This window comes from Stigmatopora argus, chromosome 14 (genome assembly GCF_051989625.1).
Source record: "Stigmatopora argus isolate UIUO_Sarg chromosome 14, RoL_Sarg_1.0, whole genome shotgun sequence".
Classification (NCBI taxonomy): Eukaryota; Metazoa; Chordata; class Actinopteri; order Syngnathiformes; family Syngnathidae; genus Stigmatopora; species Stigmatopora argus.
Window position 1 is genome coordinate 14,033,906 of NC_135400.1, and position 26,885 is coordinate 14,060,790.

Sequence of the window (26,885 nt, forward strand, 5' to 3'; positions counted from 1 at the left end):
CAAGTATTTCCCTTATGAAATGCCTTTTTATAAAAGTGCACAGGCCAAACAAACATGCTCAAGTGCCATTTATTAAAATAACAGACAGCAAAGCGGCGACGTCAATGAGGACCCTGTCGTAAAGAGACGCCATTATCGCTTTATGGAGAATTTACATCCCGTGCGCTCTTGATTAAACCTGTCATTAAGTAGCTCGTTTTCCACCTTTACACGCCGATTGGCCGTTTACATGCGATGCGCCAGAAGCAAGGCGCCGTGGCGGCATATATTAAAGGCGTCCTCTTGGAGTAGCATTTTCTCACAGGTCTTTGTTAAATCTGCAAAGCGAATACAGAGCTGGCTCGCGTGCACGCCGTCGGAGTTTCAAAATGGGAACGCGGCAATAAAAATGCTAATTTTGATTCAACGCCATCAGAGCCTTGCGTGTCAGAGGATCTCATCTAAAGTCCATTAGTATTTGGAGGATTTATGTTGCTCCATGCACCCTAACAGGGATAAAAGTCCTCACAGCGGTGAATCAGTCAGCGCTTGATGAGATCTTACGTTGTGCCGAGTGTCGCACAAAAAGAATTTTTACTCCTATTTTGCACTCCAGTAGCAGCGCTCTATTAGGTCTTTTGGGGCCCCGAGGGAACGGGAAGGCACCCAGTAAGAAACGATAACACTCCTGTCAAGATGGAGACATTTTATATCGCCTGCAAAAGATGCTCCTGTTTTTTGCACATCCTCACTCCAGTTTCCTGTCATTCATCGGCATCGGGAAACGTTCTACTATTTATTTTACGTCTGTCGGGTGATTTTATTCGCCGGCACTTTTCCCGTCGACATAAATCAATTGATCTGGAAGAGGAATCTTAAGAAGGCGGCATAGTGTTCAAATGGTTAGCACATTTGTCTCACAGTTCTGAGGAGGGTGGGGGTTTGTATCCAAGCTGAGGCCTTGCCAGGGTTCCCACGCTTCCTTGAAAAGTCTTGAAAGGCATTGAATTTATTTTTGTAAGCTTCATTTCCAATGAAATGACTAAATTCAATTTTTCAAAAGTCCTAAAATGTGAACACCTGACTTTAAGCAGCAATTGAACTTTGGTTTTGTTGTTGAGTTGGTTTTACATTTCATTAAAACGGCATTAAAAAGTCTTAATAACATTTCCTAATGATAAACGTCTAATCTATTTTGACTGGGACGACCTGGCAACCTGATCATTAAACGCCAGCCCTCCCAGTTTTAATGAATTGTAAGTCTATCCCTGTTCACATCAGCCAATGATTTAATCCAATAAACGCGACATGAAAGGTATTTAAAATATGCCAACTGCAAGCAGATGGTTTGAAATCCTTCTTCTTTAAAGGTAACCGTCCTCACCTTTTTAATCCCGGAGGCGACGGAGCAAAGCCTCGGTTCCCTCCCTTTGTTATCGCCAAAGAACACGGCCTGCGAAAAGGACACGTGCGATCAACACGTACTTTCACCGGTTTAGCGCGGCGCTCCTATTTTTTGCCGAGCAGACGGCGTCCCGTCGTGTCGAATGGACGGCGATAACGGAAGTGTAAAATTTCCAGAAAAGCCTCTCATTGTCATTTATGTGTAGTTTTGTGAGCGGAATAATTATGGGTATTATTAATCTCCTTTATCTGTGGAGTCGAAGTTTAAAAAGTGAGATCAATGTCGAACAGCTGCCTGTCACAGCTCTTGTCTACATCCATTCATTTCATTTATGACTGGCGTCCCCAATGCCAAGTCCAGAGGGGGGGGGGACCTTATGTGATCTAGTCTAGCGCTGTTTTAGGGGGCTCTCCTCTAATGAGGTATCTTAACAAGTTGTTTTAAAGGACAATTTGAAGGAATCGTAATAGAGGACACAGCGATTGCTCATTTTTAATTATTCCCGGCTGTAAGAGAGGGTCATGACGTCGCAGTTTTTTCGGTATTTTCCCATCTTAGATGCCGTTTAAGTCATTTCAACCTTCATCACGGTCAGAAAAATGGAAGAACAGTGGCATAAATTCAACGCTGATTGAAGTGAAAGGACGTAAGCATGTACCTCATATAAGCTAATTAACCTTGTGAAGAACAGTGCTTGTAATGTAACAGGATATAAATGGACACGAGGCAGTATCTGCACCAAGAGTGTCAGTTTGATGGAATGTTGCCTATTGAGGCATACTATACAACAGGCAACCTGTTCGAGGACGCCCTGTTGACCGTCAATCCATTGCGATTTGACATTTTGCTTTTGAGTATTTTTTGCATTGGTTTCATCTACCATAGCAGTATACGTGATCAATTTGTTTCAGGTACTAGACCAGCCAATTTCCCAAGCTGCCTTCACTACATCCATAAATCTTCTCATGTGTTGACCTCCAGCCCTGTTTCCTGGTTGCCAGTTTCACCCTGAACATCCTTCTCCCGATGGAGATGTCCAAAGCATCCAAGTCTGCTTTCTCTGACCTTGTCTCCAGAACGTCTAATCTTTACTGTCCCTCCTGTTGTCTAATTTCTAATCCCATCCGACCTGGGTACTCCCCAGCATCTTCATTTCCACTACTTCTACCTCCACCACTGTTCTTTAGACCTTTCCCTTTATCATCACTGACACTCTCCTCGCACATAACACACCTGATATGTTCCATCCTGCCTTCACATCCTTTCCACATTCTCCATCATCCTGTACTGTTTACACTAGGTACTTGAAGTCCTCCACCATCTTTACATCTACTCCTCACGCTTCCCCCCGGAATCTTCTCATGATCTCTACCCGCACTCTATCCAAAGACAATTCTGTCCGAAAATCACCAGGAAAGCTTTTAAACGTCCATGTGTAGAAATCAAGTCGAGTAATTGGTCGCAGCTCTACAGTAAACCATCAAAAATGAGAATTAGCAAATTAGCATCTGCTCAGGTTCCTCCGACATGGCTCGCGTATGATATTCATCGGGAGGCGTGGCACGAGAAAGGGATATTGATGCGAGGGGCCAGCACAAAGGACCGGTTCAATTTCATTGATGAAGAAATAGCCCAATAAACGGCAAGTACGCCGATGCTTTACAATCACTTTATGCCACCAATTTGAGTCCTCCCGCGGGATCCATTTCTAATCCGGGCTGCTCCCTCCGAGACTAATCCATCTAGATAACACTTCTTCTCTGATGCCATCAAGACCTGTTGCCCTCTGCGTTGCACTCGCTCTCAACCTAAAGCTTCAACGTCGCCCTCGCTTGCACTACGACACCATCAATCAGGACGCCGTTTTAACAGCGGTCCGACGCCGTGTTCTAACAAAGGCCTCGGCCGTAAAGAGCCTTGCAGAATTCCAACAAGCCACGCTGTAACATTTCACTAGTCCAGTAACACTTTAATCAATGGGCGGTTATAAACATGTATTAAATGCTTTACGACACACTAAAGCTCGTCTCCCTTTATGCTTTTGGTCATGTGTTTAATAATTCATCCCTCATTAGCAGGCGCTGTTTCCTTCCGACTTAGATGATTACTGATAGAAATAAATAGCGGGCTTGTTTGCTCATCTGCTTACATTTAGCATTTGCATTCCAATTTCAAAAATCCCCGTGACCCTACGAGTAAGACTTTAAGAACTGGCATTTGCATAAGTATTTGGCAACGTCATCTCTGTCTGCCCAATGTTCGTTTCACCCGTCATTCATTTAGAACTCGTCGTGTTCAAGTTTTCCGGATTTATTTTGCATGCCAAACTTCCCGATGACATTTAAATCATTAATTAAAAACACAAGACATTAATATAGCTCAACAAACAAATCTCTTCGAATTCAGCTTTTTCGTTTTTTTTAAATTTGACTTTAACTTTTTGATGCACAACATACCAATGGCAAAAAATTACCCATATTCCTTTCCCATGTTATTTCCTGGTTCTCGGTCGGAGAATTGTCGCATGCCATCCACTTTTAATCTCCATTAAATTGTTAGCTAACGCAACACTGTTCAGTCAAAACGTGTTAGCCTGCCTTTTTTTGTACAGAAACACTGCTCCTAACTCCGACAACTATATTAATTTTGTCACTTATCCGAACAAAAAGGCAGTATTAATATGTATTAAAATGCAGATCTCTTTCCGTGAGCGTCTGCAGCACTGCTCATTTCCATGATGATGATGATGAAGCACCGATTTCATTACAATGCAGAGCGAAACCACTCGTTATTATTCCAACACAGTTTGGTTAATCACACTTCTTCAGGCTTTCCGTTCGCCCGTCGTCGGCCCTACGTTTGTCGGCAAATTATACGCCGTATCCGAGGCCGCCGGCTCTCCGGGTTGCGCGATGACAATGGCATCAGATAAAGTAAAGTTGGGGAAAACGATAAGATGCGCTACAGCTGATTAGTCGTGTAAAGAGTGAGTCATTTACCAAGGAAAGGTTGTTCCGGTTATGGGAGCGAGTCAATGATGATTCATGCGTCGAGGCCATGTACCGCCAATAAAGTTGTGCTGGGGTGAGCACCGGGCGTAATATTCTGTATTTTTTATCTCTTTGACGAGACGATTATCTACCTCTGTACAAGGACTTGGCGGATGCCACTTTATCCTCATCAGGCAAATGTGCTTTTATTTAACAGTGAGAAATTGTGCATGACCTTCATTTTTTATCAGTTATCCTTTTTACCACTCTATATACTGCCCATAAATGCTGTTACTTATTCCTTTGATTTTATTCAGTTAATCTAATCTGCCGTCACTGCCCTCCAAACTGTCTTTTTCAACATTTTATGTTTTTTCTAGAGTAACTCACTGACACTACTGACTCTCACATGTGTCAAAGTGGCGGCCCGGGGGCCAAATCTGGCCCGCCACATCATTTTGTGTGGCCCAGAAAAGTAAATCATGGGTGCCGACTTTCTGTTTTAGGATCAAATTAAAATGAAGAGTATAGATGTATATTAAATGTCCTGATTTTCCCCCTTTTAAATCAATAATTGTAATTTTTTAATCCATTTTTTCTGTGTTTTTAGTTCAAAAATCATTTTGTAAAATCTAAAAATATATATAAAAAAAGCTAAAATAAACATTGTTTTAGAAAAAACTGAATATTCAGGACTTTTAATCCAGTTCTTTTAATCAATTTATTAAAAATAATCTAAATATTATATCTAAAATGGTCCGGCCCATGTGAAATCAAGTTGACGTTAAAGCGGCCCGCGAACCAACCCGAGTCTGACACCCTTGCGCTAAATGTTATTACGTCACTTTGTACGTTTGCATTCAGTTATTAATGTTAACGAAAAGCAGGTCTCTTCGCATTCTATTTGTTTCACAATTGTTTTTAGGAGATTTCATTTTTGGTCTCCACTTTTCTTAGAATGATTCACGGAACATAAAACCGAATGATGGTAGTTCATTGTTTGTGTTTATTCTCCTGCTGAATACATAATTTGGGAAAACGACCCAAGGAGAGCAGTTAATTTTTTAAAATGGATATTTTTTATCCGTCCTCTGTTGTGGAAACTCAATACATTTTTATAGTATCGCCCTCGTCATTAAGTTTAATTATTCTTGCAAGTGCACATGGAGCGTGCTATAGCTGCCATAAATGTAAACAGGATGCAACAACAAAAACACACAGTGAGAGAGCATGATAGTGTTGAGTTTTTAGAGGCTTGTTTTTGGAAGCAGAGTTTTCGGGTGGATTGACTAGCGGATTAGCCGTGGATTCGAGGAAGGGGCAAAGTGGAAGGTGCCTGGCAACTTGTTTTGCTAGTGACTCACTATAATCGTGAAAAATGTTCACATTTACCTTGATAATATGCGTCAAAGTCTTGGAAGATCCAGATGTTTACTGCCTCCTTTACTGCACCCTGTAACAGAATATAAAAAGGATGTTTGAATATAACATTTTCAATGGCCTTGACTCATTGAACAATGCACAATTCTTCAACAAATCATGTTTTAGGTCTTTTGTGCTGTCGGTTCATACTGGTCTCACAATCCTGGGCCTCTGTTTATCTGAGATTTCTCTTGGCCAGTTTCCTCTCTTTATTCCTCTTAGTGGAAACTGACAGCTGACGTCTCTGAGCTAGTGCTTGCAACCTTTCTGTAAACCGTGACATTGAAAAATCTTTGTTTTTAGGTAAGATGGGAGTTGTTTTGAGCCTCCCATGACTTTAGATAAGATCCAAAGAGTAGAGACTCTTGTAAATGGCCACCCTAAATACCATTTGTCATTAATATCACTATCGGTGTATGTAGGTCGCCGGTCATCGAGCCTACCGAGCAAAATTTGTCTTGAAATCATGAGTGCTTAAGTCTTCAAATCAAGAAACAACAGGAGTGCCCTAATTTCTGCACTTGGCAGGAGACATTTTCCGTTCAGTTCAGCAATCAACATATTCTTCGACGCCTAAACCAGCACTCTCAATTGGATTACACTTTGCAGATGTACCAAAGGACGTGTGTGGATTTCACAATACTCGCTACCGGCATTTTACTGACATAAAACGCTTACAAGCAAGTGAGATTAAGCGCAGGAGGCGAGCTGGCACGTCTGATGCTGCGCAAGCCTTTCTCGCAAAAGTGTTCCGCCACTAAAATGACTCCGTCGTCAACCCCAGGAGTTCTTCCGAGAGTGTGTATACTAGGCGAAAAGGACAGTTACCTTAAAACGTATCGTGGCAGTAAAGCAAAAGATGCTCTTGAACAAGCACTAAAGTCAGATAGGTAACCTCTCAATACCTTTAACTCTGTATGACAAAATATATGGCAGCATTCCCAAAGATAATAGATATATACTAAAAAAAATGGTGAGGGCTTTATCAATAATGTATTTTTCTAACTATGCGTAAAGTGCATTGGAATTTAAAGTGCAGACAAGAATTGGGACATCCTTTGCCCACGCATGGTGCACTAAAAGTTAGCATGTGGTAAAATTTCCCACCAGCGGCATCCCAAAATGTCATTTCCAAGCTCTTGGCAGAGTTTGAATGCTGTTCTAACCGTCAATTGCACTGAAACATGCTCATTCAATTCCATGTTAGCCGTCCTTGTTAAAATAAATTTGATGTCTATCACTGTCAGTGGCAGTGAACGAGCTTCACCAAGGCATGCTTGAATGATTTTTGCTCATAAGACTCCCTAAATAAATCGAGAAAGGCGATGGCGGGCAAAAAAACCCAGAAGTCCATAATTTCGAAACTCCATCCCAAACGAATGTGGATTCTGTTATCGTAAAAAATTATCGATGTTTTAGTCAAGAAAATGAACTACCGTATTTTATCGCATATACGCGGTTTTTGTCGCTCCAAAAAATGATGACTGAATTGAGATTACGGTTTATATGCTCACAATTAGATTTGACAAAGACGAAACGCCATAACATTTATTTCAAAATAGAGAAACATAAATAGATAAAATGCTTAACAAAATTTATTTTGACGTCCACGAATAAAATTCAAGAAACAATTAAACCGTATCTTGCATAAAACTTGAAAAAACTCACTCAGCAGACGATCCCTTCGATTTATACAGTATCTCAGAAATACCACGTGCTATGATTTTTCCTTAAGATTTTCCCTTCAAAGTAACAAATTTTAAGGCAATTTTAAGGGTACGGCTTATACGCGGGTGCGGCTAATATGCGAGTAAATACGGTAGCGTTTAACCTTATCTATACCAGCAAAACACGCTTCGATTTACGTGTTTTTGCCAAAGTCCAGTCAGTTTTACTTATGAATCAAACATAAGTTTTCTCCTTATCATCTCCATGGCGCCTGTTGAAGTACTGGATATTTATGTACATTTCCATTTGATGTAATTGAAACTCAAGCCTTTGTTTTGGGGAAATTAATATAACCCTCCGCTCTCTATTTGCTTTTATGATTTGCAGTGGGTTGAATGCAATGAACGGTGCAATTTTCCCACCTACCTGCACATTAATGGTTATGCAAGACAAATCAGAGATTAGAGCGCAATCGGTATTCATATTACTGCTCTTGCTTTATAATGGAACGCCTCGCGTTCGGCGCCCCTTGTGATACGCGCGGTGTAACACGTTGTATCAAATGGGAAGCACGGGCAAAATTCAATCTCAACACCCGGTAATTGGAATCTGCAAACTGGCGAGATTATCAGCAATTGAGCAGACAATGAATACTGCAATTCAATTAGTTTCTTCAGCTGCTTTTTGCACGCCGGCAAAAGAGGCGCCGGTTTAAGTGCCAGGCGCCGTCCGGCAGAGGCCCGAGTCCACCCGTAACGGCGAAGGAACCGAGCCGCGGGGGGAGCCTCGGAGATGTCGGCGGTATTCTTTTAATTACACATCATAATGAGTCCATTTAGCCGTTCAATGACCCATTTTATGCAGCCGAACAAGCGCGGGAAGCGAGGCGCCCTTGGCAGGGTCGCTCTCGCAGATGCCCCCGTAGGGAAAGCCTCTCGGTGGAAAGGGAACATTTGGCTTTAACACGCAGGCAGGCCCAACGAGTGGACCAACCCGCGTAATGGCGTGCGGCTCAGACATCATCATTGCGTTGATGACAAAATTTATAGCGAATCAAGGCTCATGAGGCAGACGCATGGCGGCCCCTTTATGTCCTAAGAACTTAAATCCATCAACATAAACGTCAGGATTAACAGCGTGTTATACACTGACAGAAAGAGGAGTACAACAAAAGTCAGTTTTAGTGCTACTTATTAATAGCATCCTGTAATAGACTATGGTCAAAAGGGGTCTTGTTTGTTTCCAAGCTCGTGAAAGTCAAGTGTCAGGGTTATAAAAGCAATAAATTGGCAAAGGAGGCGAGATACTGTACACGTTTTGTGTACTAGGAGATGGTGGAAGGTGTCAGTTTTTGGGCTTTGGTCCTAATCCAGGTTGACTCGGGTGGGCTGTGGGACTGGCCTCGGTCCTAGGACATAGATGGTGCGCCAATTAATTAAATAATCTAATTAAAATCCAATTTTCATGAGTCTCTATATTAACTACTATTGAAATTGTGCAATAATATTAATGTACGTAATGGGAACGATGACGTAGTAGTCGCAGGCTTGGATTCCGACAGTGGGCGTAATGACGCACACGGCATTTTGCACTTCGTTAAATTAAATATTTAGAGAATAGTTTAGGTAACGTTTGGTCCACGTCCTTCTTGTTCAATCCACTCAGTTTACCGCTTGGTCAGAGGGGGAAAAACATAGAGTGATCTTGGCACTTGTATTAACCATTTTTTTCCTGATAAAAATGACTGAATTTGTTGAAGAAGAAAAAACTAACTAATATGCTGCAACTAAATTAAACAGACGAAAAAGCCCACTTTTGGGCACATCCGGTCAGTAACCCTGGCTTTTTGACCAACAGCAAAATTCTATAAAAACTGCGTTTTCCGCTTTTTGACAAAGAAAAGGATTGTGAGTTGTGGCTCAGCGAAGTCCATTCTGTCGAAAAGTAAAGCACCCCCTGCCGTGATGGTGCCACTTTAAAGTCATACTCTCAAACCGTAAAAGTCCAAGGAAAATTGTACTTTATCTTGGCTGCACTATTCTTGCTTCCACTTTGTAAGGCAATTTTTGATGTATTGCACAGCCTTCCTAGACGTCTCCTTTCATTGGTGTGAGCACATTTTCTGCATAGTTAAGTTGTTTCACAGCATCTGTGAAAGTATCATGTCGTTCCGTAGGTCATTTCCCGGTCTTGCGTGTTCTCCATGAACACATTTATCGATCCCACGAGAGGGAAAAACTGTAACATACTGTTGCATTTGTTTCACCGCCTAGGCCACGTATTTGTTTTGACAGAGGGTTGTTGCTCTTTGCAACCTTATTGATCTGCAAGCGTAGTGGCTATATTTATATTGTGTGTACACTTCAGACAGGAGGAAATGGTACTTGTTGCTCTCTGACCTCGGGTCAGCGTTTTGAATTCATAAAGAGAAAACAAAACCGTCTATAATCCTTTTAATTCCAATTCCGTTTTTGTATTGTAGCCTTGTTTTCATCCAAGTGCAGAAGCAACGGAAGCAATATGCTCCATGTCTGCTATTTCCCGTCCTTTGTCTTTTGTGACATGCAAAATCCAAAACAGCTGGCTTCCACCGTGAGAGCTTTCTGGAAGTCAGCCAAGCCCAGAAAGGCTTGCAGGTGAATTTGCTATGATTTGAGATTGGGTCAGGTGGTGGCAGCCTAGAGGAAGGGGGAGGAAGAGGGGGGAGTCGGGGATGGGGTGGTGAGATGCCCAGACCACATGTGCTTCCCGAGGAGCTGGCGTCCCTCCAGGATGCCGACCCGGAGCGCAGGAAGGTCGAGTTGGCAGCGAGCTAACGGATTGTACTCGGTTGCTTACGTGCGGCGCAACGAGCACGCATGTGAGGACCAAAATAGCCCGTAAACGCTACACCGCTAGTGACCTAGCACTTAACACTAAGCATGGGAAATCAGTGGCGCTTTAATCTGCCCGTGAAAACTTTCCAGGACTTAACTTGTAGCTGTACACTTTGTACTGTACGAGGAGTCTTCCAATTACGACTGAGTTTCGTTCCCACACTGGTCATCGAACCCGATTTTTTTTTTTACTTTCGTAGTATCAAAAAGCAAAATACATTCCAATAAAAATATAAATAAGATGCAGAACGGCAGCCGGCGCTGATTCAGATCATCTCATCAGGCGGCTCCTCGGTTTGTGGCGCTTGTCAATCATGCTGGCTGTTAATCAAATTAATAACATGGTTCACATGCCCTGGCCAATCACATGGCTCAGTTGGCGATTCGCTGATTTCCACCAGTGTAATCGCGATAATAAATATGTACGCACTGGCGGAAAAAGGGACATTTTGTCATTAAGTCCAGCTCAAGTGCTGCATGGACCTTGTCGTTAGTCTGCACACTCCTTGCTGTTAAATTAGTTTTTGATGCGCTTAGTTAGAATGAGCTCAACTGGTAATAGGCTGTCAATCAAAGTTGCCCATGCAAAAACTAGTTCACATCTGTATACTACTAATGTTACTTGAATATAAATGGATGTGAGAGGTTATGAACGGTGTGTCTGAGGGGAGAAGTCCACATTGGGGGACCGGTAAGTTGACTCGGATGTCTACGATAATAAAAATCAGAGGCCAAGTAGCATTGGGATAAGATGCGAAGGGAGCGCATGACACCAGCCGTGCCCTGTGAAGCCGAAACTGACAGAAAGTCGTGCCATTTACATAACCATCTCGACACGGCGAATTTCTCATAACTCCAAAGTCGAGCCCAGAGGAAAAGAAAGCTTCCGTTTCTGATGAAAGTGTGCGAGTACCTTGTTGAACCCGCAAACAACCAGCCAGAAGGCACGCACAAAGGACCACGCGCACACACCAACGCGGACATGTTTTTGGGCAACTTTGAAATTGCCTTTCTAAAAATAGACGTAATACTCCAGTTACACTCCACACACAACGGCGTCAACGCGACTGGAGACGGGGAGAGCCGTGGCGGGGCACGGAGATGCTGGCATTCATCAAGTATAAAAGTCGTCCCGACGTGCTTTCTAGAGCACACTTAATGAGAGAAACGGGACGGGGACCAAGTGTTAGACAATCCCCAACATCACAACACGTACTGGGTCCAGCATAGATAACTATATTTTCTCATCCTTGATAATTTTGTTGATACTTATTAGTTTGTACTTTCTTAGTATCAAAATTTTCTCTTTTATATGTCATTTTGAATGCAGAAATCTTCTTATTCCATATATATATGTATATAATGTATATGTATATAATGTATATGTATATAATGTATATGTAGATATATGTATATATATATATGTAGATATATGTATATATGTATATGTAGATATATGTATATATGTATATGTAGATATATGTAGATATGTGTATATGTATATGTATATTTATGTGTGTGTATGTGTGTGTATGTGGATGTATGTATATGTATGTATATGTAGGTATATGTAGGTATATGTAGGAATATGTAGGAATATGTAGGAATATGTAGGTATATGTAGATGTGTATATGTATATGCATATATACATGTATATGTATGTATATATGTATATATACATATATATATATGTATGTGTATATATATATACATATATATATATATATACACACATACATATATATACATATTTGTGTACTTTTTGTATCGCGTATCCTCACGTGTTGCGGGGGCGCTGGAGCCTATCCCAGCCAACTGACACCCTGAATTGGTTGATTAAACACAAAAAAAAAATGTTTTAATTATGAGGATTAGCTCACGCTTCAATGCCATTGACAACGCTAGCCGTCCTATCCATGATGACTAGGAAGCAAGAGTTTGCTCTAGTTGTCATCTATTTTTCTTTCAATTTCTTTTCAAGAGCAACATTCTAAGCGTTGAAGTCAGCCGGCTGAAAAGAACATAACAAGACCCTGACAGCACCAACACTTTCTTTTCATCTCCAATTACATAAGCATATTATTTTGCCGGCGGAATATCTACAGTCTCATCTTTATCTTTTTTTCCTTTCTGCGCCAAGTAAGAATAGCAGCGGAAGTACCCAAAGTGTCCCAACACACATGCTGGCGGCAAAGCCGTTCACGTCTATCTTGCCTCTTGCCGCTCTCCTCGATTATGCTTACAGAACATCTTGCGCCGTCTTTTCTTCTCGCTCCGCGGCTTGACTGACGCGGCTGGTAATTTGTTATTATCTGTAAGAAGTAGGGTAGAAGGCAAAGGATGACAAGTGGAACTCGGCCGTACTTTATTGCTCTTAGCAGGTTTTTCTTCGGGGCAGTCAAGCGGGAGCGGTTAAAGGAAGCCATTGTGAGCTTCTGAGAACAGGAGATGGCCTCAGGAACTTGGTTAGGAACTCCGTACCAAAATATGGAGGCTCTTTTCAAGATATGAAAAGATTCTTGCTACATTAAGCGCTTTTCATTTGCTCGTGTGGCTTTGATGCTAACGTTACTTTTATGCACATTTCCCTCACTTTACGATAGTCCCGACTTTGGTTATGAAGTTATGAACGTGATTAATTTTTTTTGCACGCGAGGCACAAGAATGCTCATTTAGTGTACTTATGAAATATAAATGCAATCACCCGTTTTTGCAATTTTGGTGCAGTTGTAGGCAGTTACGTTAATTTTTTGGGTTGGTGTCAGTTTTGTCGAGATTTTTTGCTCTTTTGTGCAGGACTCGGACTTGGACACTGCTTTTTTTCGGGTTTTAAAATAGTTCTAAATCAAACAATGTGAGACAATGGAGCAAAAAGAGCCGATCCTTCATTCACAATCATTTATGAAAAAGTCACTGTATCATCCTGCCGCACAGAGTATTCTATTTAATAATAATAGTTTGCTTACCTCAACATACTGATTTTTTTAACATGACCGATTTTATATTACGTGGTGCACCTGAGATGATGACATCCCACGCTCAAGACCTGATCCAATGACATTAAGCCAATTGGTCAAATATTCTCAAATCTAATCCGATGTGCGCTTGCGATTTAAGTGAGAGTAATCGTCAGATTTGAGTGCAATTCCAATAGCTTTGACATTTATTGTCCACAAATAACAAATGAAATGATAGTGGAGATTGATGGCTCCACAATATAAACCCAGAATTAATTTGCCGTCTAATAGCAGAGCAAATACAGATGTAATAGCAGCTGTCAAACACAACGCGGCCGCTTTGAAAAGATTCAATTAGGAGCCCATGCGCGCCATCCCTCATTCCCAACGAGCGCTGTCATCGGCCGACCTGAATTCATACTGTGATCCCGACATTTCCAGATGATCCGGTGGCCCGCCGTGTTTAATGGCCGTCATTATCCAAGAATACCAAATTCGATGCACAGTTTGATTAGATCCGCTCGAAGATACCCTCAAAACTTTAGTTAAAGGGCAACAACTAAGAGTTTGAACGAAATCACCCAATCAGGCATGGACAAGTTCAATGAAATTCTTAAACTAGCATCTGCAACAAGCCGAAAGTCTGCGACCATTCTTTAAGTTGTTTGTTCTTACTTTTACTGCAATTGCACCTGCCGTGTTGCTATGAGCATTAGCAGCCTTCAAAGCACCATCCACTGATAGATATCATTTTATTAAGATAGTACCGCTATCATAGGTAGCATGTGTGGCTAAATATGTATTTTTGTATATGTTTTCTGTCCTTTTAAATCACCTTTCTGTCTAATTAACTGAATATGAGAACCACGATAGGAAACATGAAACTCCCATGTGGCACATTAAAACTTTTCAGTCTATAAGGGCACTACGTAGTTGAACAGGAAGGATAAGACACATTGAGCAAAATAGACTGGCCAAATATGTATTTTTGTATGTGTTTTCTGTCCTTTTAAATCACCTTTCTGTCTAATTAACTGAATATGAGAACCATGATGGGAAACATGAAAGTCCCATGTGGCACATTAAAACTTTTCAGTCTATAAGGGCACTCCGTTGTTGAACAGAAGAGATAAGAGACATTGAGCAGAAAAGACTGGCCGGTATTTTTTGGGCTGTTAAATCCGAGCTATGTGATTTGGTTTTAAAGGTCTCGTGCCGCGTAAAGGACAAGAGGCGTAAGCCCTCTATTGAGCTCTAATCGATAGAATCAGAGGAGAGTTAGAGGACTGGGAGGGCGGTCGAGTGGCCTTTTTAGCCCCAAGACTTGTTTACGGAGCTTGTCAAAATGAACCAGTGCCCCCGAAAGACCTATTTAAGTTTGCTATTATGCCACAAAACCGGCACGGATTAAAATTTCACCGGTGTGAGAACCTCGAGGCGTGCTGTGGGAGATGAGGCCAATGAGAAGGACATTTTGCTGCTGGATAATTGCTATACGGGAACATGATGGGATGTGCAAAATTTGGGGATGGAAGTGGCTTGCATGACAGTTCGATCCTGAAAAAACTTTTGACTGACTCGTATCTCGCGTCTTTGCTGATGAATACTTGCTCTAAAAGTGACAGTAATTTACTCATCAGTGCGGAATTGCTGCTAAACAGGAGCCTTATGTTGTTTCCCACAGAGTCGCCATTTTCAGGTGAGTGCACCTTATTCTCGCAGCAGTGAACCCGCTGGCCCAATCACAGCTTGACATGCCTTTGCCGGTTAATCCATATCAGCTAAGATTTTAGTGATGAAGTGTCATGACGCGGCGGATGCCAAGCTTAGTTGGATTTTCATTTTTTTTTAGGTATGCTAAGTCATGTGAACGGGAATCGAAAATGACAAGACGGAAATAGGATTTGCTTCTTTCATTTGAATAGATGAATATATTTTTGATTCTATATAGTGATCTTGCAACTCAATGATCTCAACAGAATAACCGCTCGGATCCTTAGCGGCCCGTGGGCCGCAGTTTTGATAGCGTTGATTTAATTAAAATTGATTGAGCGTTAATCAGTGCGAATGACAGCGTGTTGACTTTCCAGGTTTGTTGTGCGTGCAGTTTGACGTCACGTTTCCCCTCCGTCAGCCTTTGGGGGCTGCAGAATGTTGACAAAGCTGAGTTTGTAGCAGTGGGCATTCGTCAGTGTCCTCCCATCGACGCTTCTTGCCAAAGTTGATTCATTAAAGGCGTTTGTGTGGAGCTAATGCACTCGAGGAGGTGGAACTGGGCATCGTGAGCGAGTTGCAGCTGGAATTGCAGTAACGTAGAGTACCATTATGTCGTGATATATGCATGGTGTGTTGTCTGAGGAATGACATGAATTCTTATTAGTCGTGAACAATGTGAGCCGGGTCTATTTGAGGAAAATTGACATAACCAGAAAGTCAGTGGGCCTAAATGAAGCAATTTTCTGTCGCAGTCTGAGTGGAAATGTCCGAGGTTGATTTTGTTGCTAGTCAGTCACAAGCAGCTTCTTTTTCAGCCTTTATTTACCGCAATTTGACATTAAACTCATTGCACAAACTAGCCGAGGATTGAAATAGCATTGATTTACTGCTTAAAAAACGACCTAAATATTTTTTTTTACCAAAAGGGGAAAAGAATCAGGGCTAATCAAGAGTTTGGGTTCAAACAAAAAAAAATACATGACTTGATTTTAAAAAGGTCAAACCAAGAATATCATCATTTTGAGGCAGCCATGCATATCGTTGCTTCATCAAGCTGAGACTCCAGTTTAACTTGACATAAATAGAAAAAAAAGAAAACCAATACTACTTAAGCAATATCCCAGAACGGCATATTTACAAATAATATACTTACTCTCACCTACGTTTGAGTAAATAAACCCTCCAGGCAGAATTGCATTTACAATTGGAATTATTCATGTCTCTGTTATGAATGAGAAACATGTTTCCATTGAACAATTTGCTAAACATTTATTTGCCTTTTCATCTTGAAAGCTCCTTTAAAACCACACAAGCCTACGACTTGTGCCCGACTCTTCTTTATATTCATTATTCCATGAAATCTTTATCACTTCCATTAGTACGCAGCAATGTGTTTTGTGCAAAATAATAGATTCCGCGTTGTTAGCTTCTTTCCCACTCCCCGGTGAGGAGGTTTTATTAGGCAGGTGTTAAGTGCATGAGAGTATTTATTCACTATTACTGCAACAGGAATGCATCGGATCATTTGTTGACACAATGGACTGTAACTTCTATAAAACCAGATTATAGAAATGGCCAACGTGATGGAAAATGTGGTTAAAATTGTGGAAGGTTGGTTGGAAGGTCTGATGGCGTGGGGTCCGTGTAGCTACGCGACTTGTAGCGTAGTTAGCGGCATGTGGCGTCGTGTTGTTGAGCAGATTGTGCTTGAGACCGCTTTAATGCAACAGGATTTGCCGGAATCCACTTGGGACCGGGATGACGGCTCATTTGCCGCCGCTGGAAACATTAGGGGTGGCTTTTAAGCTTTAGCAGAACAACATTTTTTTATACGGGGGATTCGTGGACATTATTTCATCACGCTGGCCCTATAAACGCTGTGTATTTATTCAGCTGTCGGGCCATTGGCTGCTTTTGATCGTGGAAAACAAAACCGTGTTGCTTTAATATGTTTTTTGTTCTTAAAAATATATATATTTGTGTGCGTGTGTACATTTGTATCTGTGGACATAGTACACATTTATTTATGTGTACTTATAAATGTGAATAAAAATAATTTCATATACCGTATTTTCACGACTATAAGGCGCACTTAAAAGTCTTAAATTTTCTCGAAAATAGACGGGTGCCTTATAATCTAGTGTGCTTTATATATGGAAAAATAAAATAAAATGTGTCATTCATTGAGGGTGCGCCTTATAATGCGGTGCGCCTTATAGTCGTGAAAATACGGTACTATAATGGTTAATTAAAAAAAATCTTGATACTTGCTAGTAATTACGTTTTTTTAAATGACCGGAAAAAGTGACGCAAGTTTTAATCATCAGCTTTTGAGCAGCTGTCCACTCTAGTTAGGGTTAAAAAAATATATTTTTATATCGACTACATTTTTGCCAGCATGTAGCCACCAAGCCTCAATTTTCTTCATCACTTGCAATCGTTATTTTATATCCATTTTGATCAAAAAAATAAGAAAAACACTTATAAATCAATACAAGATTGATCTCAATAAAATTAACAACAAAAACACGCCGTTACCACTCTAAAGGCTGAATGTCTAGCACCAACTATGACGGCCTTCGTGGACGAGACTCAAACGAAGCGGCGCCGTCTCAGCATTCGCATTAACAAAGTAGGATAATAAAGGAGCGACATCCCCTGAACAGCCATTTGTAAAGCGTATCTTTTCACAGCCTCCAACAGACAGCGGCTGTCTCACACTCTCAGCAACACTCCCGTGGTGCCTGGCTGCATTTTCCCCGCCTCGCGTTTGTCTCTGTCCTCTCCCGTTTGCTTTGCTGTTCACGTCTTGACTTGTTTATAACATGTCATGCGTGCGTACGGCTGCGATGCAATGCTTCAAATTCATAGCAGTGTCGGATTGGATTCTAACGCTGTGAAACCAAACTGTATCTTGCTGCATAAAAACAAAATATGAGAAGATAAGCCGCCAGTATGCTGTACAAATGACTATTTATTGTACTCTTCAAGTCGGAGTCGGCTGGGATAGGCTCCAGCACCCCTCGCGACCCTAATTTCAGAAAATGAATGAATGAATTGAGTGTTATTTGTTTTGGGCATCGTTTGGATGCAGTTTTTGTATTCAACATACAAGTGAACCTCATGTAGTCAAAGTTGATTCAAACAATGGCCAACACTAAAGCTTGGATAGGATCCAGCACCCCTCGCGACCCTAATTTCAGAAAATGAATGAATGAATTGAGTGTTATCTGTTTTGGGCATTGTTTGGATGCAGTTTTTCTATTCAACATACAAGTGAACCTCATGTTGTAGTCAAAGTTGATTCATACAATGGCCAACACAAAAGCTTGGATAGGCTCCAGCACCCCTCGCGACCCTAATTTCTGAAAATGAATGAATAGAGTGTTATTTGTTTTGGGCATCGTTTGGATGCAGTTTTTGTATTCAACATACAAGTGAACCTCATGTTGTAGTCAAAGTTGATTCATACAATGGCCAACACAAAAGCTCAGATAGGCTCCAGCACCCCTTGCAAACCTTAGTCGGATAAGCGGTTCGGAAAATGAATGTATGAATAAATATTAGGTGTAATGTATACACATTTTCTAACTGTCACGAACCACTCTTCCATGATTTGACACGATACAGAACGGCGAAATACAAAATGCAACCACCAGCGGGTACTATAAACATCGCGGATCCCTAAAGTATGACGTTGTAGCAAAAAAATGTCAACGTCCACTTTTTAACAAGTGCACTTTCAAAAAGAATCTTAACAACAACTTGTCTTTTCTCACGGGGAAAAGGGGGATGATTAATTCACAATGTTGAAAGTGAAGGCCAAGATTGTTTTTTTTGCAAGCGCATTCTTCATGCCTCCTTGCCACATGTCCTTCTACTTGGACACATGCCAACCGCCTGAAAGCTGGAATGCTGACATCACCCTTCTCTCCGCGGGGATTGAGTCGGCCGGCGTGTAACCTCCGTCCCCACCGTGAGCCCGAGAGTAGTGACAACTACCGGCCTATAAATCTGACAGTAATATCGTTTATAAAATCGTGCGGCATAGTGGGACTTCCGTACAAATCGGGTTGCGGCATTTGCTGTGCGTAAAGTGTCTCAGAGCAATTAAAGTAGTGGAAAGTGATTCAAGACCAGAATTCCCATGAGTGTTTCTTTGAATGTATTCATTTATCCTGAAAATTAGTCTTCAGTGATAAAGAGTTGTTTGATGGAGGATGAAAATACTTCAGTTCAATTTTTGCTGATATTGCAGTCACTAGGAATGCATTAAGGACCTTGGTGTTAAGTTTATTTCATTAAATCTTTATAGGGCAATCATCGAATGCATTGACTGCCAGTCATGACTAATTCAGTCACCTCTGTGGTTTCGACTATGCAGAGGCAAACCGTTAAACGTCATTTTAATTGGACAAGGTCCATAGTTTTGGATCTGTGTGAGTTCAGATAATTAATCAGGATCATACTGCCTTGTTTTCTTGTCACCTGGCAAGACATCTTCAATATAATTGTATTTCCAAAGTAAAATGATAATATTTCAGCTTCAAATGGCATATAAAGAGAAAAAATTTCAAAGTATCAACGTAATTAGAAGCAAGAGAATTTGAATAGTTACCTATAGCGGACCCTGTATATAAATAATCATACCATACTTGCATGCTAATGACATTCTTCGACGTCATACTGCACATTTTGTCCATAACAGACCTCCTATCCAATAGAACAAATCACCGTCTCCAACGCAGTCATGCAGTGTAGTGAGGTTGTTTTCGTACCCCGGTCGGTGCAAGGAGTCGCAGCGGGTGCGCTGAAATGATCGGGTGCGGCTCGCTATCTCCTTTGGCTCGTGTTGCCTTTTTAAAGCCGATTTTTTTCAGCCCCACGCGGAGAGCGCTCCTCATTGGATAGGCAGCCACCCCCCCATCTTGTCAGCGCCTTCCAATCTACTAGCATACAACTTGTCAGCATCTGAGCGACTAATGGGAGAAACGTAGCCTGCATACATAGAAACGTACGCAAAAAAACACCTTTGGTGGCGTAAAGATGCATACTTTGACCTTTTCTGTATTCGGCGCGTATGTAATTCATTGGTTACTATAGATGTCACTTGATGTCCAATCGGCTATGACTGAGTTTACGGTTTAGCCCTCGTAAAGGTCAAGTTTTTATTTATTTTTAATGACGAAAAATGCGAACTTGCCCTGACTTGGATTCAAAAGAAAAATGGCTGCGTGTATATGATATCATGCTAATAATTTTCTTTTGCTTTTTACGTTTTGACAAGAACTGATTGTTACAGAATATAAACAAGATGATTCTTAACAGATCATGTTACTTTTTTTATGGGGAGCTTTCAGCCAATTGGTGAGAGAGGAAATACGATGTTTACGTTTGCATTGATTTAGGCATAATTTGCTTTCAGTCAATAGAACAGCCTTATTGATTTATTTTTTTTGTAATGACGATTCTGGAAGATACGAGACAGGCCGAGTTAATAGATGGCAATTAGAATCCCCCTTTCCAACTGATGTTTATTTGTAATCCACGTTCATATTTTCACGGATCATCTTTTTCAATGAATAGCAGACCCCAATTGATTTTTACCAGCGAGAGAGCATCCTCCTCCTCAGATCTCTCACGAAATGATTTCCTCCAAACGTTAAAGGAGAGCCCTTGATTCATTCCCTTCACTTTTTGGATTTTATTTCAAATATATATAAATAAAAGGAGAGGGAGTCTTATTTTCAGACGAGCGGAAAAACAAAAGCAAACAGTCGGGCAGCTCGAGGGGAGCCACGAGTAAAACAGAGCGTTTTGAAAAGTGGGAGATTTTTCTCTGGCAGCCGGCGGCTGCATCTTTTGAGGAAGATGAGACTGCCGTCTCTCTGAGCTAAACAGCTGATCGCGAGATGACGTCTGTCTCCACGAGACGGAGACCAGAGCGCAACGGTTTTTTTGGGAGTCAGCCGCCTAGGCCGTGGGCGGATTCTTTTCGCCGGCTGACTCGCGTCCATCCAGGCTGATGATTGACTCGTTTTTCATGGAAAAAAAAAACGGGAACATCCCGTTTTTCTGAGGACATTGCTTAACATGCCAGTTCTGCTTTGTCACACAATGTTTGACATGAATTGCCAGAGGGAAACACGCTGACACGTTATTGGATGGATTAGTCTACGGCAGGGCCGCTCGGGTTAGCAAGAGAAATTAATAATCATTTCCGATTCAAAGGTAAAAATTATTTTTATTAGCGTTTTAATAATTAATCAGACTTAGACCTGCCTGCTTCTATTAGAGAAGTTTTGTGTTGAAAGTGCAAGAAAATTAGCAAGTGATAAGAACAAGACAGTATGCTGACAGTTGACCAAACCAGGCTGACATATGATTCGTGATGGACATAACGTTCTAAGATGATAATTAAAATTTAAAAAATGGATTCGTGCTTAAAACAACAATTACCGTATTTTGCTGTTTAATATACCCCCATTCAATATACCCGGCAATATACGGAACAAGGAAAGTTGTAAAAGCATTAAAGTAAAAAGTATAAAGTACAAAGTAAAGTAAAAGGGAATGTATTAATATACCCGACAGGGGTATATTAAATGGCGCACAAACGGGAAGGGGCAATCCAATACGCACTCTTTATGCCGTGACGGGGTGCATCAACGTTTTGCAGACTAAAACTACTTACTGCTCAGGTTAAAACTACTTACTGCTGAATAAAGTCTGACTTGGAATTTTAATGAACTTAAGTATCTATAATGATGCCCCCATGAACACCATACAAATCTTGCCAAAAAAGCTGAGTTGCCGTTTAATATACCCGGGTATATTAAACGGCAGGGGTATATTAAATGGCGCACAAACGGGAGGCTCAAAAAAGTAAAAATCATTTAATATATATATTAAACGGCAAAATACGGTAGGTTTTCTGAAGTATTGCTGTATTGTTGCGCGTTTGCCTGAAAAGTCCAAATTAGGACATCAGAATGATTCGTCTTCCTAGGCATTGCAGACCAACTTCATAACGAACCCCAAGTAAATAATAGTAAACAAGTCCAAGATCTTGATCTCTTACAGATCAAGTTTAATGTCAATACCATGGAAGTTCTTGGACAAAATGGCGGCTGTACGTTCATCAATGCTCATTCCATACAAGACTGAGGCGGGTTTTGACTATGATTATTCACGGTATTAATTTAGCAGTACAGTGATAAGTTATAAGCATGTTTGCTTCACAGTTCTAATCTTCAGTGTTCAAATCTCAGGCAAAAATAATAAACCCTTTGCTCTCCCTTTCATTTCACGTCCGCGGTAGCGAATCACTTCCAATCATTCGTGAAGTACCTCGGCGGCTAATGTTTAAGAACATTCCCAAAACGACAGTTCTATTATAATAAGCTTCTGTGCCATCCCCAAGTCAACTCCTTTAAGAAAATCCAATGTTGAGAAAGTGCATAAGGTGATAAAACAAGCAAAGTGGAAAAGTAAGCATTGAACATCCAGCAGAGACGAACGACGCCGTTCGGGCTTCACAAGCTCAGCACGTCGTGCTTGTAGCAGACTATTAAAGCTGCCCTCAGTCTGTTGTGGTCACTGCGCCTGGCTCGGTGGGGAGGGAGAGACGGCAGATGGGATCCAAGCTGAGGTCTGGAAACACATCCCTCCAGTCGGGGGACAACAGCTACATCATCCTTCAGCCTCGGGCGCCTCGGGCGCCTCACGCTGCTGTTTGAGGGGCCCCAGAAGCCTGTCAGCCCCTCGGCCCATCACTATTACTTGCTTGTGATGCCTTTGTTTACAACTGCGCTTGTAAGATGCGCCTGTAAAAACCTCCCAGGTGACTTAGCGAGGCGCTATCCACGGGAGAGGCTGCTTTTTGCTGCGAGTTTTTCTTGGTAATACCGGGCATAAAACGCAGCTTTACTGAAATGCTGTTCGCAAAACCGACTTGAGGGTGCCGTAAAGCCTCCGGCCACAACATTACTTAGAGCGGCGTGTTCCTTTAGAGACGTTGCTGTCCTGAAAACTGAATTTCCAACGGCGTCAAAACAGCTTTTTTTACACATATTTTTTTATATTGTATATTTTTTTCCTAATTGACAGTCATATCCATGCTTAGGTTGAAGGTAGTTTCATGCAGTATTAATTCTGCTCAGCGCAATAGTAAAGACTTTGATCTCAATTCGGACGATGTTTTTTTCCTAAATTTGAGCTTCACTTGAGCGATATTTCAGCAATATTATGAGAATGTGTTTTTCAGTCGTAAATTCAAAATGGATATGAAACATGATTATTCAATGCCTGTCATCTATTGACATTTACAAGTAGCTTTTCAAAATATAGATAGAACCACAGGGAAAAGTACATTTGAAGTTCTTATTTTATACAGTAACAGTTTCAGTTAGTTAGGTTTTTTTTATACAGTGGCAATGGCTTTCCATGCAAATGTTTAACAAAACAAATGGCTGAGTGTTAAGACCTACCATATGTATACATGTACATCTATGTGCATGTATGTATATATATATATGTATGTATGCGTATATGTATATATATATATTTATATATATGTATGTATATGTATATATATATTTATATATGTATGCATATATATATATGTATGCATATATATATATGTATATGTATGTGTATGTATATATATATGTATATGTATGTATGTGTATGTATATATGTATGTATATATATATATGTATGTATGCGTATATGTATATGTGTGTGTATATATATATATATATCAGCAACACGCTTATTTATATATATATTTATTAACTTACTTATTACCTATCTATTTATGTCTAAAATGCCTTTCCTATATCTGCATTCTCACCCTCTTGCACCTGTGACAACGAAATTTCCCGAATATGTGATGAAGACAGTTAAAAAAGGGATATGACACATGATTATTTAATGCCTGTCATCTATTAACATTTACAATTAGCTATTAAAAATATAGATAGAACTACAGGAAAAAGTACATTTGAAATTCTTATATATAAAAAATCTAATCCAATCCAAATAGAATTAAATCCTCCATAATTTCTTCCTGTGTCTTTTCAGGCTCAAGTTCTATTAATCTAATGAAAACCTAAATTCTTCCTGCATTTATGAGGTGAGGCTAGTATCTTTACACCAAAATGCTGAGTAGATGTGCCTTCAGGCTTATGTTTTCAAGACTTGTGTAGGTCATAACAGACAAGGCTAAAATGTTCACGTTGCCAAGAGAAATTGGCTTCAGGGGCTGAATTTTCAAAGAATTCTAGAGAGAGCTACCGGAGCCAATTTTAAGGAGGTCAGGCTTGTGGATGAAACATAAATCTAAAGTAGGGTGAACCACCTGTGAAATTTAGGCGGGGCGAAACAAACAAACAACAATGGCGACCTCCAATGTGAGGTAAAACAACAGTTATCAATCAAGAAAACTGGACTGCAACAAGGGGACAAATGTAATAGACGTGATTAGATATGATAATCAATTCAAATTTCGTGTGATTGGGAAATGATTATTCTGACCTCACTGTTTTATGAATGGCGAGAATAACACGTTTCTAATTGGATCCATTGAGGGAGGATCATTGTCCCCATCAGCAGCATTTGCATCCAATCGAGTCAACTCAATCTTCCCCTGCTCGTCTCTATCGTCACAAATGAACAATCGCCTTCTGTAAATTGATTTTTTTTTGTTCCGGTCGCACACGTGGAGAAAAAAAACGCCATCCGTCTCAGCCTGTCGGCTCTTTGACATGTCGCGCGTTGCCGTGGTAAGCTTCGTCTCGTCCTATGTAAAATGCAAGATCTGTCCTTTTTTTTCCATGTTTGTTAGCCTCTAATCCCCTTAATCCATTATTTGTCATGGAGGGGATGTGCTTCACGTCTTTGAACCTCAGCGGGCGGGATCAAATGATACTGACGGAAATAGGGAGGGGTTTTGTTATCAGATGATTGTCAAGAGGGATGCCAGGACATCGCACTTTGACGTTAGGGGCCATCTTGGATCTTGTTTCAGTCATACTTGTGGCATGCGTACATACACTTCGCACTAAGGAAGACCACGATCAGAAATCCGATCGGAATTTATCGGAAATCGGGCCCAATCGCAAAAAATTCAAAGGACTTGCGTACTTCTGTTTTACAAGAATTCAGTCCAAGTCTGTCCGCAAACTCCCAACGAGCCATTTTGATGAAAGTTCTTCCAATAGCTATCTCCCGTTCCCGTGACAAATCCCATCTAAGTTCATTTTCCACTTATTAGCTTTGCTGTTTACTCGCTTGCCTCATTGGAGCGTTTTGACTGCGTCTTTTGTTTCTAACTTTCTTTTAAGTGCTTCTTCAGTCCTTTCACTGATTTTCCTAACCAACCTTATTCTGTGCTCAATTGAAAAGTTTTCTCCGTTACCAGTAAAACTGCGCTCCAGTTTTTAGACCTCCTGCCTCGCCTGCCACTTCTGTCCTACTGATTAGAAGAAGAAACATGATGAAGAACCATTGAAATGTGTACTTAAGACTTTACACTGCAACAAAAGCAACGTAAACAACGTAAACGACGTAAACAACGTAAGCAACGTAAGCAACGTAAACAACGTAAACAACATAAAGCGGCAAGATAGCTTTATTATCGCACAACATGAGCATGATATTTTGTCCGCATTCTTCGTCTATAGTCCCACCTGCCCTGGATTGTGTGCTAGGTAGTTCAATTAATGGGATTAGAGGAAGAATTAGGATCTGTTAGTGTTGCAACAACACGCCTTGGTGGGGAAACATTTCATGGACGCCATATCGCAGAGGTTTGCTGTTCGGGAATCATTAGCCGGGTTCTCCCGACTGATGGAATCGTATTTACACGACCGCATCTCATTTCCCGGGGCGCTGAAAAGACCTATTACTATTTGTGAAATTGAAATACCCGAGAAGAAACCTGGCTAAATATGTTTTCCCGGATACCACTTAGGCCGACTTATTAAAAAGTCTCCGCCGTTTAGTGTTAATCAGCCTTCGGTCGCCATGATACCAGATTCGTCGAGGCAAACGAATTACAGCCAGTGTTGATTTTCTGGGCCGATATCAATGGCAGAGTCACAATTTTGTTACCTTCCTCCAGCCCCGGTGGGGAACATTAGAAAGTCTGATCGAGATGCGGAAAAAGGATGCCTGGCGGTTTCTGAGAAAGTGCTGCTTAGCAGCGGTGTCAAATTGATGCATCACCTGCAGCTCCCTCACTGATAATGAATAGGAAACTGTCCTGAAAGACTCATAAATAGTTCCTCTCAAATTCAGTTCAAGGAGATTTACATTAGTCTCGTCGTTTAAAAAAAACAAGGGGAGAATTGATCTGTTAGCCAGGAATAGAATATTCCCCAAACCCCAGCAATGACCTCCTTATTCATCTGAATCGATATTTTCTTCTCTTGACCCTAAAGGGGAACATAGGGGGTATTAAACGAGCCGTCACAATCTCGGAAATTGCCCGATGGATTCTAATAATGTGTTGGTAGGTCACAGTCATCCAAAATAATGTCGTTATGACGAATTGCTTTATTACAACATGACTCGAGTAAATTTGTTTAAAAGCTGTTTTAGGACATGAATCTGTGAATACAATATTTACAGGGTTTGGCAACACTTTATTTGTTTTTTTTAATGACAGCGGCATGATATTATGAAAGATGCTATTAAGAGTTTTAAAACTAAATGTTAACCGTAAACTCTAAGCCAGGGGTGTGGTTCGCGGGCCGCTTTAACGTCAACTTGATTTCAGGTGGGCCGGACCATGTTAGATATAATATTTAGGTGTTTTTTTTTATAAATGGATTAAAATAACTGGATTAAAAGCCCTGAATATTCAGT

The 26,885-nt window shown here is 40.9% G+C and overlaps 1 protein-coding gene across 1 annotated transcript in view; it reads right to left on the reverse strand.

Moving 5' to 3' along the window:
* The window catches only part of elfn1a (extracellular leucine-rich repeat and fibronectin type III domain containing 1a), a 55,400-nt gene that overhangs the window by 11,924 nt on the left and 16,591 nt on the right, over window positions 1–26,885 (reverse strand). The window contains exon 2 of the mRNA XM_077618675.1: window positions 5,767–5,827. The gene's annotated coding sequence lies outside the window, so the exon portion shown is untranslated. The remainder of the gene's footprint in view (window positions 1–5,766; window positions 5,828–26,885) is intronic.